This window comes from Hetaerina americana, unplaced genomic scaffold (genome assembly GCF_022747635.1).
Source record: "Hetaerina americana unplaced genomic scaffold, ioHetAmer1.1.p SCAF_6, whole genome shotgun sequence".
Classification (NCBI taxonomy): domain Eukaryota; kingdom Metazoa; phylum Arthropoda; class Insecta; order Odonata; family Calopterygidae; genus Hetaerina; species Hetaerina americana.
Genome location: NW_027287205.1, coordinates 55,946,130 through 55,958,514, shown reverse-complemented (window position 1 = coordinate 55,958,514; position 12,385 = coordinate 55,946,130). Strand labels below are relative to the sequence as shown.

The following is a 12,385-nucleotide window of genomic DNA, read 5'->3' as shown; positions in this document are numbered from 1 at the left end:
CTAAAAGTAAACTGCACCGAAGCCCTTTTACTTTTTCGGGCATTTCTTTTCATGTTACAGCAGTCATTTAATGTATCATTATTTTATCCCTTATAATGAAAACCTAATTCGAAAAGCGTGAGTATGGAGTTATTTTTCAAATGTTACTCACAAATATATATATATATATTTATTTATTTATTTATTTATATATATATATTTGCTAATATACACACACACACACACACACATATATATATATATATATATATATATATATATATATATATCCCCTCCCCGGACTACAACCTTGACGTGGTGGAAGGGCTTGTGCGTTCCGATGACCCCTAGAGCTGTGCTGGCGGGAGTAATAAAAATTGCTCCTGGTAGGGTCACCCATGCCAGATAGGTCGAAGGTTAGGAGCCAGACGAAAGGTAGTCCACGCAGCGTCTGTTCCTCAGTGAGGCGGCTGCAATGGCGTCTGACCCCAGTGGGGCGGCCAGTAAGTGATGGTGTCACGTTAAAAACACTATTGAGGAAGGCAACGGGAAACCACCTCAATTATCATTCCCTAGAAAAATATGATGGACAATAAAGATATTTTGAGTCCTGGCAACCACGGGGCTCAGCCCAATCGGCCGTGTGTCGTGCCCGGCAGCGGGGGAGGCAAGGCTTCCGCGGTCGTCATCCCACGAAACCCTTGCAAGGGAAAACCAGCAGCAGCAGGACAGAAGACGCAGGAGAAGAAAACCAAATTAGTTAGAATAGGAACGTGGAATGTTAGGACAATGATGAGGACAGGCAAATTGGAGAATGTTAAGCGAGAGATGGAAAGGGGAAATATAGATATTTTAGGTCTATGCGAGGTGAGATGGAAAGATAGGGGGGATTACTGGAGTGATAAGTATAGAATAATATACAGCGGTGCGGACGAGAGCCAACGAGGGGTTGCCATAGTATTAAATGAAGAGGTAGGAAGAAGCGTAGTCAACATAGAGCAGGTAACGGATAGAATACTACTAGTGGAGATAAAAGCAGAACCGACAAACTTAGTTATTATTCAGGTATACATGCCACCGAGCAACCATAAGGAAGAAGAGGTCGATAGGATATACGATCAGTTAGAGGAGGTAATCGCGTGTGTTCCTGCAGGGAAACATTTGATAGAGATGGGGGATTGGAATGCGACGGTAGGCGAAGGAAGAGATGGTGATGAGGTGGGCGACTACGGTTTAGGCACGAGGAATGACCGCGGGGAGAAAGCAGTTGAGTTCTGCAGGAGACAGGGGTTAGTCATCACCAACACTTGGTTTAGACACCACAAAAGACGCAGGTATACATGGAAAATGCCAGGTGACTTAGGAAGATATCAGCTAGATTATATCCTGGTTAGACACAGGTTTAGGAACAGTGTGATAAATTCGCACAGCTTCCCGGGAGCGGATGCGGACTCAGACCACAATTTAGTTGTTATGAAATGTAGCGTACGTTTCAAAAAGGTAAGGCAGGGGCGGCGAGTTAGAAAATGGAATGTAGAAGCATTAAATGGGTTGAAAAGGAAGGAATACAAACAGGCGGTAGAGAAAATCATGGAGGATGGTAAAGGGCTTATAACTATTGAAGAAAAATGGCAAATGATCAAAAAAGGGTTGCCTAAAGCCGCAAAAGACACTATTGGAACCGTTAACGCTAAAAGGACTAGGAAACCATGGATCACGGATGAGATGATTACAAAGATGGATGAGCGGCGAAAATGGAAGAATATAAATACAGAATTAGGCAAAATGAAGTACAAAGAATTGAACAATAAATTGAGGCGGGCAACAAATAAGGCAAAAGACGCATGGTGGAAGACGCAGTGCGAGGATATGGAAAGTCTGCAGAGGAAGGGTGAAATCGGTGCGCTGTACAGCAAAGTTAAATCGTTATCGGGAAGTAAGAAAGGAAGAGCTATGCTAACAGTTAGAGATAAGGCGGGTAAGGTAATAGTTGACGCACGCAGCTAAAGTTGTTCTCAGGATCATAAACAAAAGGATAGAGAGTAGGGCAAATGATTACTTAGGGGATGATCAGTTTGGGTTTAGGAAGGGGAGAGGTACGCGTGATGCCATTGCAGTAATGAGATTATTAATCGAGAGGAATATAGAACACAACCAGGAGGTATTTGCCTGTTTCGTAGATTTCGAAAAAGCGTTTGATAGGGTGAATTGGGAAAAACTAATGAGTATTCTGCAGAAAATAGGAATAGATTGGAGGGAAAGGAGGCTAATCCGCAACCTGTACATGTCTCAGACTGCTCAGGTGCGGGTGGGAAACGGGGAGTCAGGATGGGCAGTGCTAGGAAGGGGTGTAAGGCAGGGTTGCCCATTATCACCGTTGCTGTTCAACCTGTATGCAGAGGAAATGATCAAAGAGGCATGGGAAGAACTCGAGGTAGGAATGAAAGTGGGCGGGGAATTCGTAAAATCAGTTAGGTTTGCTGATGACCAAGCTTTAGTTTGTCAGTCAGCCAAGGGGCTGCAAGCATTGCTTAGCGAATTGGAAATTCAGTGCGATAGGTATGGGATGAGAATCAATATTAATAAAACAATGATACCGCGATTTTCTATAAAGAAAAAGGCCAAGCTAAGCATTAAAATAGTAGGGGAAAAACTAGAGCAGGTAGAACAGTTAACGTATCTCGGTAGTGTTTTGGACCAACACGGTCAAAGTAGTAGGGACGAAAGAGGAGAATTTCGCTAGGCAAAGAGGCTATCCCAAGGAGGAGGGAGTTGATGACGGTGACGTTGAGTAAGGATGTTAAGAAAAGACTCGTAAAAACTTTGATATGGAGCGTAGCTATGTACGGCGCGGAAACGTGGTCATTGAAGCAGGAGGATAGACGTAGACTGGAGGCTTTTGAAATGTGGGTGTGGAGAAGAATGGAGAAGGTGAAATGGACAGAGAAGAAAACAAATGAGGAAGTACTTGGTATGGTGGGCGAAGAGAGGGGTTTGTTGGGAGCAATCCTATGGAGGCAGGAAAAGTGGATGAAGGGGGTGTTGACCGGCAGTGGGATGTTGAAGACTGTGATAGAGGGTAGAATGTTGGGCAAAAGAGGAAAGGGAAGGAACAGGATAGGGATGTTGGACGGGATGAAGGGAGGAAGAAAGTACTCAGAGATGAAGAAGGACCTGATATAGAGTAGGGTGATGGATTTTTTTGTTTTTTTAGGAATAAAATGTTTTTTTGGTAGTTGTGTCCATCGAAAAACCTACCTTAACCGGTAGATTACCTTAAAAAAATATATATATATATATATATATATATATTTGTATATTAGCAAATATTCCCGAGTAATTTTAATGGCATTAATTACAAAAATGTGGAAATAAAGAGCTAATTTAACTATCCAGTGTGTACCTGGAGCCTACATCCAAATGGAATCTTTTAAATTAACGCTCATTTCGAAAATTAATTATTTCAATAACTTGTAGAGAAGAATTATGTCCGGGGAATGGCATTGTTATTATTTCGCTCCCAATTAACTAGACACCATTATAAAAATCTAGGGAACATTGTTGAACACTAGGTATATTGTATTATGTGAGATATTGTATTTGACGCAATAATGTTTTTACTGTAAGGTTAATTATGAGTAAATACTAATTTCCATTCAGCTGAACTCTCTTTTCCTTCGCTAATTCTACTTAACGTATAATTATTGCCATTCAATGTCACCTCTTTCCCCTCCGTGACCAATCCGTAACTTTAATCACTGTCACAAACAGGATGACAGCGGATACTAAGCCAGCTTCCACTTCGTTTTTTTGTATTTTCTACCCTCTCTAGCGTTTTTCTCCTGCACGGTAAATGAACTGAAATTGGAAAAGCGTATATATCGATATCTAACGCACGCAACGTGAAATTAGGTAGCTATTAATCTAAATGAAAGATAATCATGTAATATTGCTTAAGCACTTGTGTAGTATCAAATGCTATCTTGCTCGAGAGGTATTTTTTATTTCTTTCTTCGTTTTCCTGGATGTGAAAATTACCTGCGTATACACACCGATGGGATTCTATTATATTCATAGAAAATAAAAAAAATAATCAATTTATCATAAACAATTGATTACACAGCTGCATATTGTATTGTCATTCGTATTTTAATGATATTATTTGGTAAACATTCCGCCGATATCTATATCATTCCATTCCAGCGAACTCTATATCGAGCAAAGCCGTGCTTTCCCTTGCTTTTCCCACAAACCTCATGCATCGCTAAGACTTTTCTTATTTGATCGTTTTCTTTCTCCTCTGTAATTTGATTTGTGTGTTCAGGTTAATATTAATTTATATATATGTTTGTATATATTTCTTAAGATATGCAAATCTGTGCGTAATGCATGCTTGTCTGTCTATATGTATTTAAGTGTATAAATATTATTATTGGTAGCTTTCGGTATAGTTTAGTTTTGGATGGAGACAGACAACGATACATTTATTCGCTTCTAACAACAGAGAACCCAATAACCAAAATTTTATTATATTATAAGCCCCTCTTATATTTCTCATATTTCCTTTAACATGTCAGTCCAGCATGCCTGTTCCTAGTCCTTCCCCGGTCGCTCAACGTCCTCCCTACTATCATAGAATTTAACCTGACATCGCCAATGAAAATTCTGTACATCCATCTTTCTTGCCTCATCTCGGTTTCTCCCAACAATTTCGGTTCTTCACGCACCATGCCTAACACTTTCTTGTTTGTTTTTCTTATTGCCCATTTCACCTTTTGCCTCAATCTGAAAAGCCTCCGATCTCATGATTATTATCTTGCTTTAACGATGACTTTTCCGTACAAAACCACGTTCTATATTAAAGTTTTAGGAATACTTTCTTAGCAACCTTACTCAACGTCCCTATCACCAATCCCCTTGTTTCGAAAGCTTATTTGCCAAAGGAAATTCCTCTCTCTTCACACTATGTTGACCATTTGGGACCAAAACACTTTCGAGATAAGTAAACTTTCACCTGCTCTAGTTTTTGCCTCCCTATCCTAATATTTAACTGAGCCTTCCTCTGCTTCTAAAACCACACAACTTTGGTTTAATTAAAAAACTGATTCACATCGCAAACTGAACACATTGTCTTACCAACAATTCACTCAGCAATGTTTTTAACACTTTGGCTCACTGGTTAAGAACAGCTTGATCATCTGCAACTCTAACAATATTGACTTTTATTCCTATTTTCAGTTCTTCCCATCCTTTTCCGTCATTTCTTCCAAAAGTACGTTTAAAATATTACATGCTATAAAGATGCTTATTGTATAATTATGTCGCATGTTATAATATAAAATATAAGATAATTCTTGTAACAATGGAAGCATAGCGTCCCATGCATTTCGGAGATTCGAGCCGAGGGCAATTGATTAACAAATTTTCAAGCACTCGGTTGGTTTATTTTTATTTTTCCCGGAAATATTGTACACTCATAACAATTTATTATATAAATACATATAAAACATTGATTTTAATATTAAGAAAAACTGGGTACATTAAAAAAATTGTAATTTTTTATTTTATTGCAATGCATTGCATTATGATTCTACTGAAACAATATACCACAAAGGGATAATTTAAATACAAATTTTCTTTTTCTTGGGGCATTTAGCAAGTTAAACAGATTATTCCGTTATATTCTTTCAATGGGATTCTTTTTATTATTCTTCAGGTACCTATCTTATTCGTTTTGTTTGCCAATTAATTATCAATACACATCCTATTCCTTACTTGGTTTGGGACATTGTCAGCACCTGCTAAGAAAAGAACAACCTAAGCTAGGGTTATTACAACGTTCATTTCAATGAACAGAAACGTTTTCAGGTCTCTAGCAGGCGAAACTGTTGTCTATTTTAACAAACACGATGAAAATTGGAGAAAAATGCAGATGCTTTCCAGTCTGCCTTCGCGGAAACCTCCACACCAAGTACAGAAAAACACATCCACCAAGTTTAAATGTCCGTACAAATTTGACATCTATTCTTGTGAGGACTTTAAATTGATTAAAAAGTAATTTAGGAGCATGGAGACCTATGTTTCCTGCAAAAACAAATCGTCAACTGCATACATGTATTTGTTTGAAATACTTGCGACGTCTTTGAATGCCAATAGACATGTTTCAAGATTGAAAACGTTCACGACAGCTTCAAAAGAACTGTCCAATTCTTGAATAATCTTTCACTTCCATCGTGTGGTTTTTTATTTTAAGAAATTGAGGTATCATTAACAAGGTGAAGGAAGGAACTGGAAATGAGGACAAAACACTAATTTCGAAAGTGTCTGTGAGAGATTTCCACAGAAATTTCATTTTAGAGACTGGTCCACGTGATTTAAAAATCAGGGTCGAATGAGTGGGGAAGTTGACGTTATCTTCGGAGCGCTTGAGATATCGTTGCATATGCGGAGTTGCGGTAATTTTCATTGTCATGAATCTGAAATTATTACAAATACTAAATTTGCATGAATACCATCAGGTATTTATTAATTCATTTCAATTCACGTAATTTCCGCTTGACAGCAAAAATAAATGTATAGTTGCCTAAATGTATCGTCCGATAATTTTTTTAATGGATCTTCATTTTCCATAATTTCTCATATTAAATTTTTTTCGTCTTCCCTGTCATTTTAAAATTAGAATTTTTTAAATTAGCGATCACCTCACAGAGTTATTAACGAAGTGATTCATTCACTTTGTTTTCATTTCAGCATTTATTTTCTGCATTCGTGACGTTGGAACTCAGAACACTAATGAATTGAACTAAAGAAATACTACTTTTCCTTATACATCCAAAGATTTAATTCACTCCGGATGGTTTATATTTCAATTGCTATCAGTATATTGAAGCATGTATGATTTGCTGATTGTGCCTAAAAGAAAAGGTATTTGTCATTCAGCCAGTCCTTACTTTCCGGATGAGAAGGCGACGGGGTAGGAAAAGAAATGATGGCGAGGGAAAAATAATGCAAAAACGTGCCCTGACGTTACCCGCGTAAGAGTTGGAAATAAAATTGAGAACACAAACCTCCAATTCAACACCTTTTTTACTTCTATGTTTTGGGATTCGCAAAGGAGACGCCTCCTCAACTATTCTCTGAGCACCTGAAATCGTTTTCCTTCTCAGCAACAACCGAAGAAATATTTCTCTTTATGATGACCCATCTTCGTCCTAACGTAATCCGATTTCGCTTCGGCCCATCAAGTACACGGACGTTCCCATTCCTCAGTCAATCTGAAACGCATTCGAGCAACGGCAATAAAAAATATTAAAAGAACAAAATCAACATTTCGAAAAAAAACCAGGAGGTAACTGACTGGCTTCGTTGTTTTGACGTAATCCTTAGCTTGGTTAGAGTTAAAAAACACAGCCTTTAGATGTACGTAATACATTAAATATGAAGAAAAGGAGGACAAATTCAGTTTGGGAGCTACAAGAAATATCCATATCTTAGTACCCATATTAATATTTGAATCATATTTTCTGCCGCATCAGTTGGTGTGCTTACGGTTGGCATTACAGCCAATGTGTCACATGAAGGGGAGAGGACGAATTATTGGCTTCATATATTTTACGTACATAGCATATCTTGCATTAGGCTATTTGTCAAAAGTAATTCGGACTGAGAAGTTGTTGGATTAGATAATTAAATTGGCAGAGCCCGGCTGATATTTTAAATGCTGAAGTGATTAATGTAGTGAGTGTTTTTTTAGCATTCATATTTTGCCAATTTTTGATTCAATGCATTGAAAGAACAAGTTACTTCTTTGAGGTGGACGCCACTGACTACTGGATATGTAAGGAACTAAAATGAGCATATAATTTTAGCAGTTAATTTCAAATTATGCCCTAAAATTAAAGTATGAAATCCTTTGAGTGTTGAAAGTAATTAAAAATTGAACTATGAAAGAAATGAATATTCATCGCTTGTAATTTCAGGAACCTTAGGGTAAATTACGGGGAAAGTGATTTAAAATAAAAAATTATGCGTGGAGAAAACAGAAAATTTAATTTATATTATTGAGTTTATTCCTCGGTTTCATGTTGAGATCTAAATTTCGCCTTGTATTTAGAGTGAATTTTTAAATAATATGGATACATGAAAAATGTATGAATAGTAGTTTCTATATTTTGGTTCAAGAGCGGATATTTCAAACCCTATTCCGTAGATACAAAATAATCACTTACAAGACTAAATATACTTCACCATATACTACATTCAAACTAATTAGACAAAACAAGTGTGTGTAATGCCCGACAAAATAAGTATCTTGTGTGCAATGGTGAACATTTTATCAACAAGCTTTTATGGCTCATTTATTTGTATTCAATTGGTAAACGAAAGGACTTTGAAAGAGAGTAGTGATAGAATCGAAAGCCAAAGGAAGCCCAAAGCACTTTATTTTTATGTGTGTTTAGAGTTATGGTTATCGTTATGTACGCTTTGTAATTTTAGTCGCTGGAAGTCGTCAACGGGGTTGTGTCGAGAGAATCTTGTATCGCCGCTTCCCGACTCCTTGTGCACACCTGTCTCTTGGTTCGTTTGCTCTCCCCTCTCCTGCCAACTCTCTCCGTCTCTCTTATTTGTTTCAACCTCCCCTTTTTGGGACTAAGTCATTTCCCCTTCTAACGTCCCTTCATCCCACTGCCGAACTCCTTGGAGACGCAATTCCTTCGCTCCCTTCCTCCTCCATTTCTCTCTTCCTTCCCTCAAGAGTAGCATTCCTCGCCCCTCTCAACATCCTCTCCCCCAACGCATACAGCAGTGCCTTAACAACCCCCCATTTTACGGCTCCATCCCTGGGGACTTCCACATACCCCTCGGTCCTACATGCGCAAGGGAAAAGGGGGACCCTAAAGTGGTTATCTCGGATCAATTTTCTCATAGTATTTGCCCTAGGATACGCCATAAAAGAGTAGGATGAGGAGGTAAGCGCTGGGTCTGAGATTTAGAGCGCATGGTTCTCTCTCTCATTCTGAGCGATTCCCGGAAGGTCTTCCTTCGTCAAACCAGTGGCATGGAAAAAATATTGTGCAATCCTAATTAGCGGAAAAAATCAAATTTGTTCAAATCTTATGTGAAATCAAGCAGAAATCAGAAGAAAAGAGCGCTACGGAGAAGTTTCATTTGAATAATCAATGTTTGCCAAGGATTCGTTTTCGCTAGCGTGAAACACGAGGCTATAAAACAAAAGAAAGTAATATTAAAAATTTAAAAATTAACTGTATAGTTAGGAGAATAATTTCCAACAGTTACTCATTAGGAGTATGCATCAAGGCCATACTCTATATCTAATATTTAGTTTTTCCTCACCCAATTTCTATACTGTCTAAAATTATATGCTGATTACCGTATACCAAACTCAGTAACAATTATTACAATGAACGTTTTTTAAGCACTATATAGGCTAGTGAAATAAATTCGGAAACAAATCAAATGAAAACAACTTTCATGAATAAATTTTTAGTAAAACCGTGGCGTAATTTGTGTGCTCAACCGTCATTTTCAAAGATTGAATTTTTGTTTTTTTTTGCGAATTCTGCCTCCTAAACTCAATAGATAGACAGACACTGTTGCTCTATTTTTTTACGTTAAATATGTTATTGATAACTTATATCACTGCCCTAGCATAAATTTTTTGCTGTTTAGGAAATTTGCAATCAAAGGGATTTAAATATCAGAATTGTTTCGCTGTCTACCGCATGAGATGTCAGTCACGAGTACAGTGACAGAATGTCACCGTGCTACGGCAGGGGTTTACAATGTTGTCAGGCGTATCTTGCGCTACTCGCTTGTATCTGCCCCTCTCGTAATTGTACTGATAACTTCTTATTTTGGCGTTATTTTGCCTCCAAAAGCGGCCAGCCGGCGAAGTGATTGGTTTCCCGGCTGCTCGCAATCCCCCTGTATCTCCGTCATATCTTCCTCTCAGCCTCCCTATTCCCCCGAGGGTTTTCCTCTCCTGCGTTTACATCCTTTCCCTCGCGCTACGTTAACCGCCCACCACTTTTGAGAATCCTTATCTTTTTTATGTCCTTCGCCTCCTTGCAAAAAAGTATATCATCCCTCAGGAATCTCCATCCATCCTCGAGATATCCCCGTGGGATAAGAGTGTAGCTTTGTTTTTCGTTCACTGGTCACCATGGTTACGCCAAAGAAAAGAATCTCCAATGCCTGCTGCTATAAGAACAGAATACTTGAAGCTGGCGATAAAACAAATGAGGCAATGACTACCGAAACCAGCAGGAAAAACTCTACGTGTTTTTTTATCTTGTTATTTAACATTAAAAATTTTATGAAATGCTAATTATTTAAACTAATAATGCTAATGTGCCCATAATAAAGTTTAAAATTAAACAGATTCAAAAAAAATTAGATACCTTGTTAGATTCATTTGCGAGTTTCTGTTAAAATAATTATTTATTTGCGCAATAATCTTAGATACATTTTGCATTTTGAAAAAAATGTTGTTGCTAAAACTTTTCTCTTTATTCCATGTCAATGTTGAACCATTAAGTCAAACCGTACTATTATAGTAGTATACTTAGGAAGGCCCAGAAGTAGTAAGTAAGTAGCATTAGAAAGTATATAAGCTATGAATAATTTGTTTCAAGAAAGGAGAAGACCGTTTCATCTGCAAATCAAGGTCATGGCGTCGGTTTTTTTGGGATGTGCGTGGGATAATTTTTATTGAATATCTTGAAAAAGGAAAAACTATCAACGGCGAGTATTATGTGAACTTATTACAACGTTTGAGCGAAGAAATCAAGCAAAAGCGACCGCGTTTGGGTAAGAAGAAAGTGTTGTTTCATCAAGGCAATGCACCAACTCACAAATCCGTTATTGCAATGGACAATATTAATGAAATTAAAGTTTGAATTTCTACCTCATGCACCCTATTCGCCAGATCTAGCCCCCTTGGATTATTTTCTGTTCGCAAACTTGAAAAAATGGTTCGGTGGTCAAAGATTTTCCAACCATGAAAAAGTGATTTTGGCAGTTAATGGCTGTTTTGAGGAGCAATACAGTTATTATAAAAAGGGTATTGAACTTATTGAACATAAAGAAAAGGGTATACAGCTGAAGGGAAATTATGTTGAAAAATAAACACTTTTTTTCCAAAAAATTAGAGTTTTCTTTGTTGGGCCAGGTACTTTTGGGATTACCCTCGTAATTACGTGATATGCTTAAGGAAAAGCTTTAACCAAAGGTTTATGTTTAGTATTAAACGCCATTACTTAATTAATTCATCAAAATGAGTTTAATTAATTTAAGAGTTTAATAAAAATCAAAATGGTGAAATAATAAACCCTATCCATATTAAAAGAGTTTGTGATTTTCCCCGCACAATCAATTCCACGAAGTGAAGCCTGGAAGTGTAAAGTACACCTATTTTATATTTTTCAGTTTTTCAAAATAAATTCATAATCTTCGATTAAAGCTGAGCAGGTATCAGTACAATCGAAGAACTAACTAATTATTATAAGCAAGGCATCATCAACTAATATTAACTGTAATTGAACCTCTGCATACTTTTTCTGTACGAAATATGATTTGAAATAACGTTCAATAAGCATGAGACTGCACTGCGGCCGATGCGGTTGCAGTAGTTGGCTCTACATGGAGAGTACATAGGGTCATTGAATATCACGTAGCCATTCTATGAATATTTTCTCTTGTGGAAAGTGAAATATGTAGAATAGATAGAACTCATCTGTTTATGGGTGGCATCGTAGTTTAACGTTTTGGAATTATTGAAACATATTTCTTTCAAAACTTTCAAATTTACCGTAAATTACAATACAAATGATCTAGGAAAGAAAAATATGTATGGTACATTAATAACATTTATATTAGAACTGATATCAGAACTTGAAATCACTTTGGTTGAATTGGTTACACTATATGCGTTGCGTGTATAATTTGCGTTTATTCAAAGAATGAGAGACGAATTAACATTATTAATTATTTATAATGAAGTGATGCTTGAAAGATATTAATAATCGATTAAAATGACTTACTATTAGCCTTGGAAATCAGTATGTTGAAGAGTGCGATTGTTTTACGCCATTACCAAGATTTAAGTCATTGTAGCAACAATATATTACTGACGTAATGTCATCGATTGACGTTCAGATAAACTCACTTTCACAACTGGAACATACCTGGGACTAGGATGTTAGCATACCACCCATTAGAGAGAGAGAGGCAAAAAAGGAAAGAAGATAACAAGCGACCAAGACACCTTTTGAAATATAAAAATTGATGGAATGGAAATAGATACACCATGTTTGAGTTAAATGTTTCATCAGATGACATTCATATAATTTTATGGGAAGGGAGGATAAAATATCATTAAATAAAT

The 12,385-nt window shown here is 37.2% G+C and overlaps 1 protein-coding gene across 1 annotated transcript in view; it reads right to left on the bottom strand.

Moving 5' to 3' along the window:
• tei (irregular chiasm C-roughest protein teiresias) overlaps positions 1-12,385 on the bottom strand; it is a 597,514-nt gene that overhangs the window by 584,843 nt on the left and 286 nt on the right. The window lies entirely within an intron of this gene.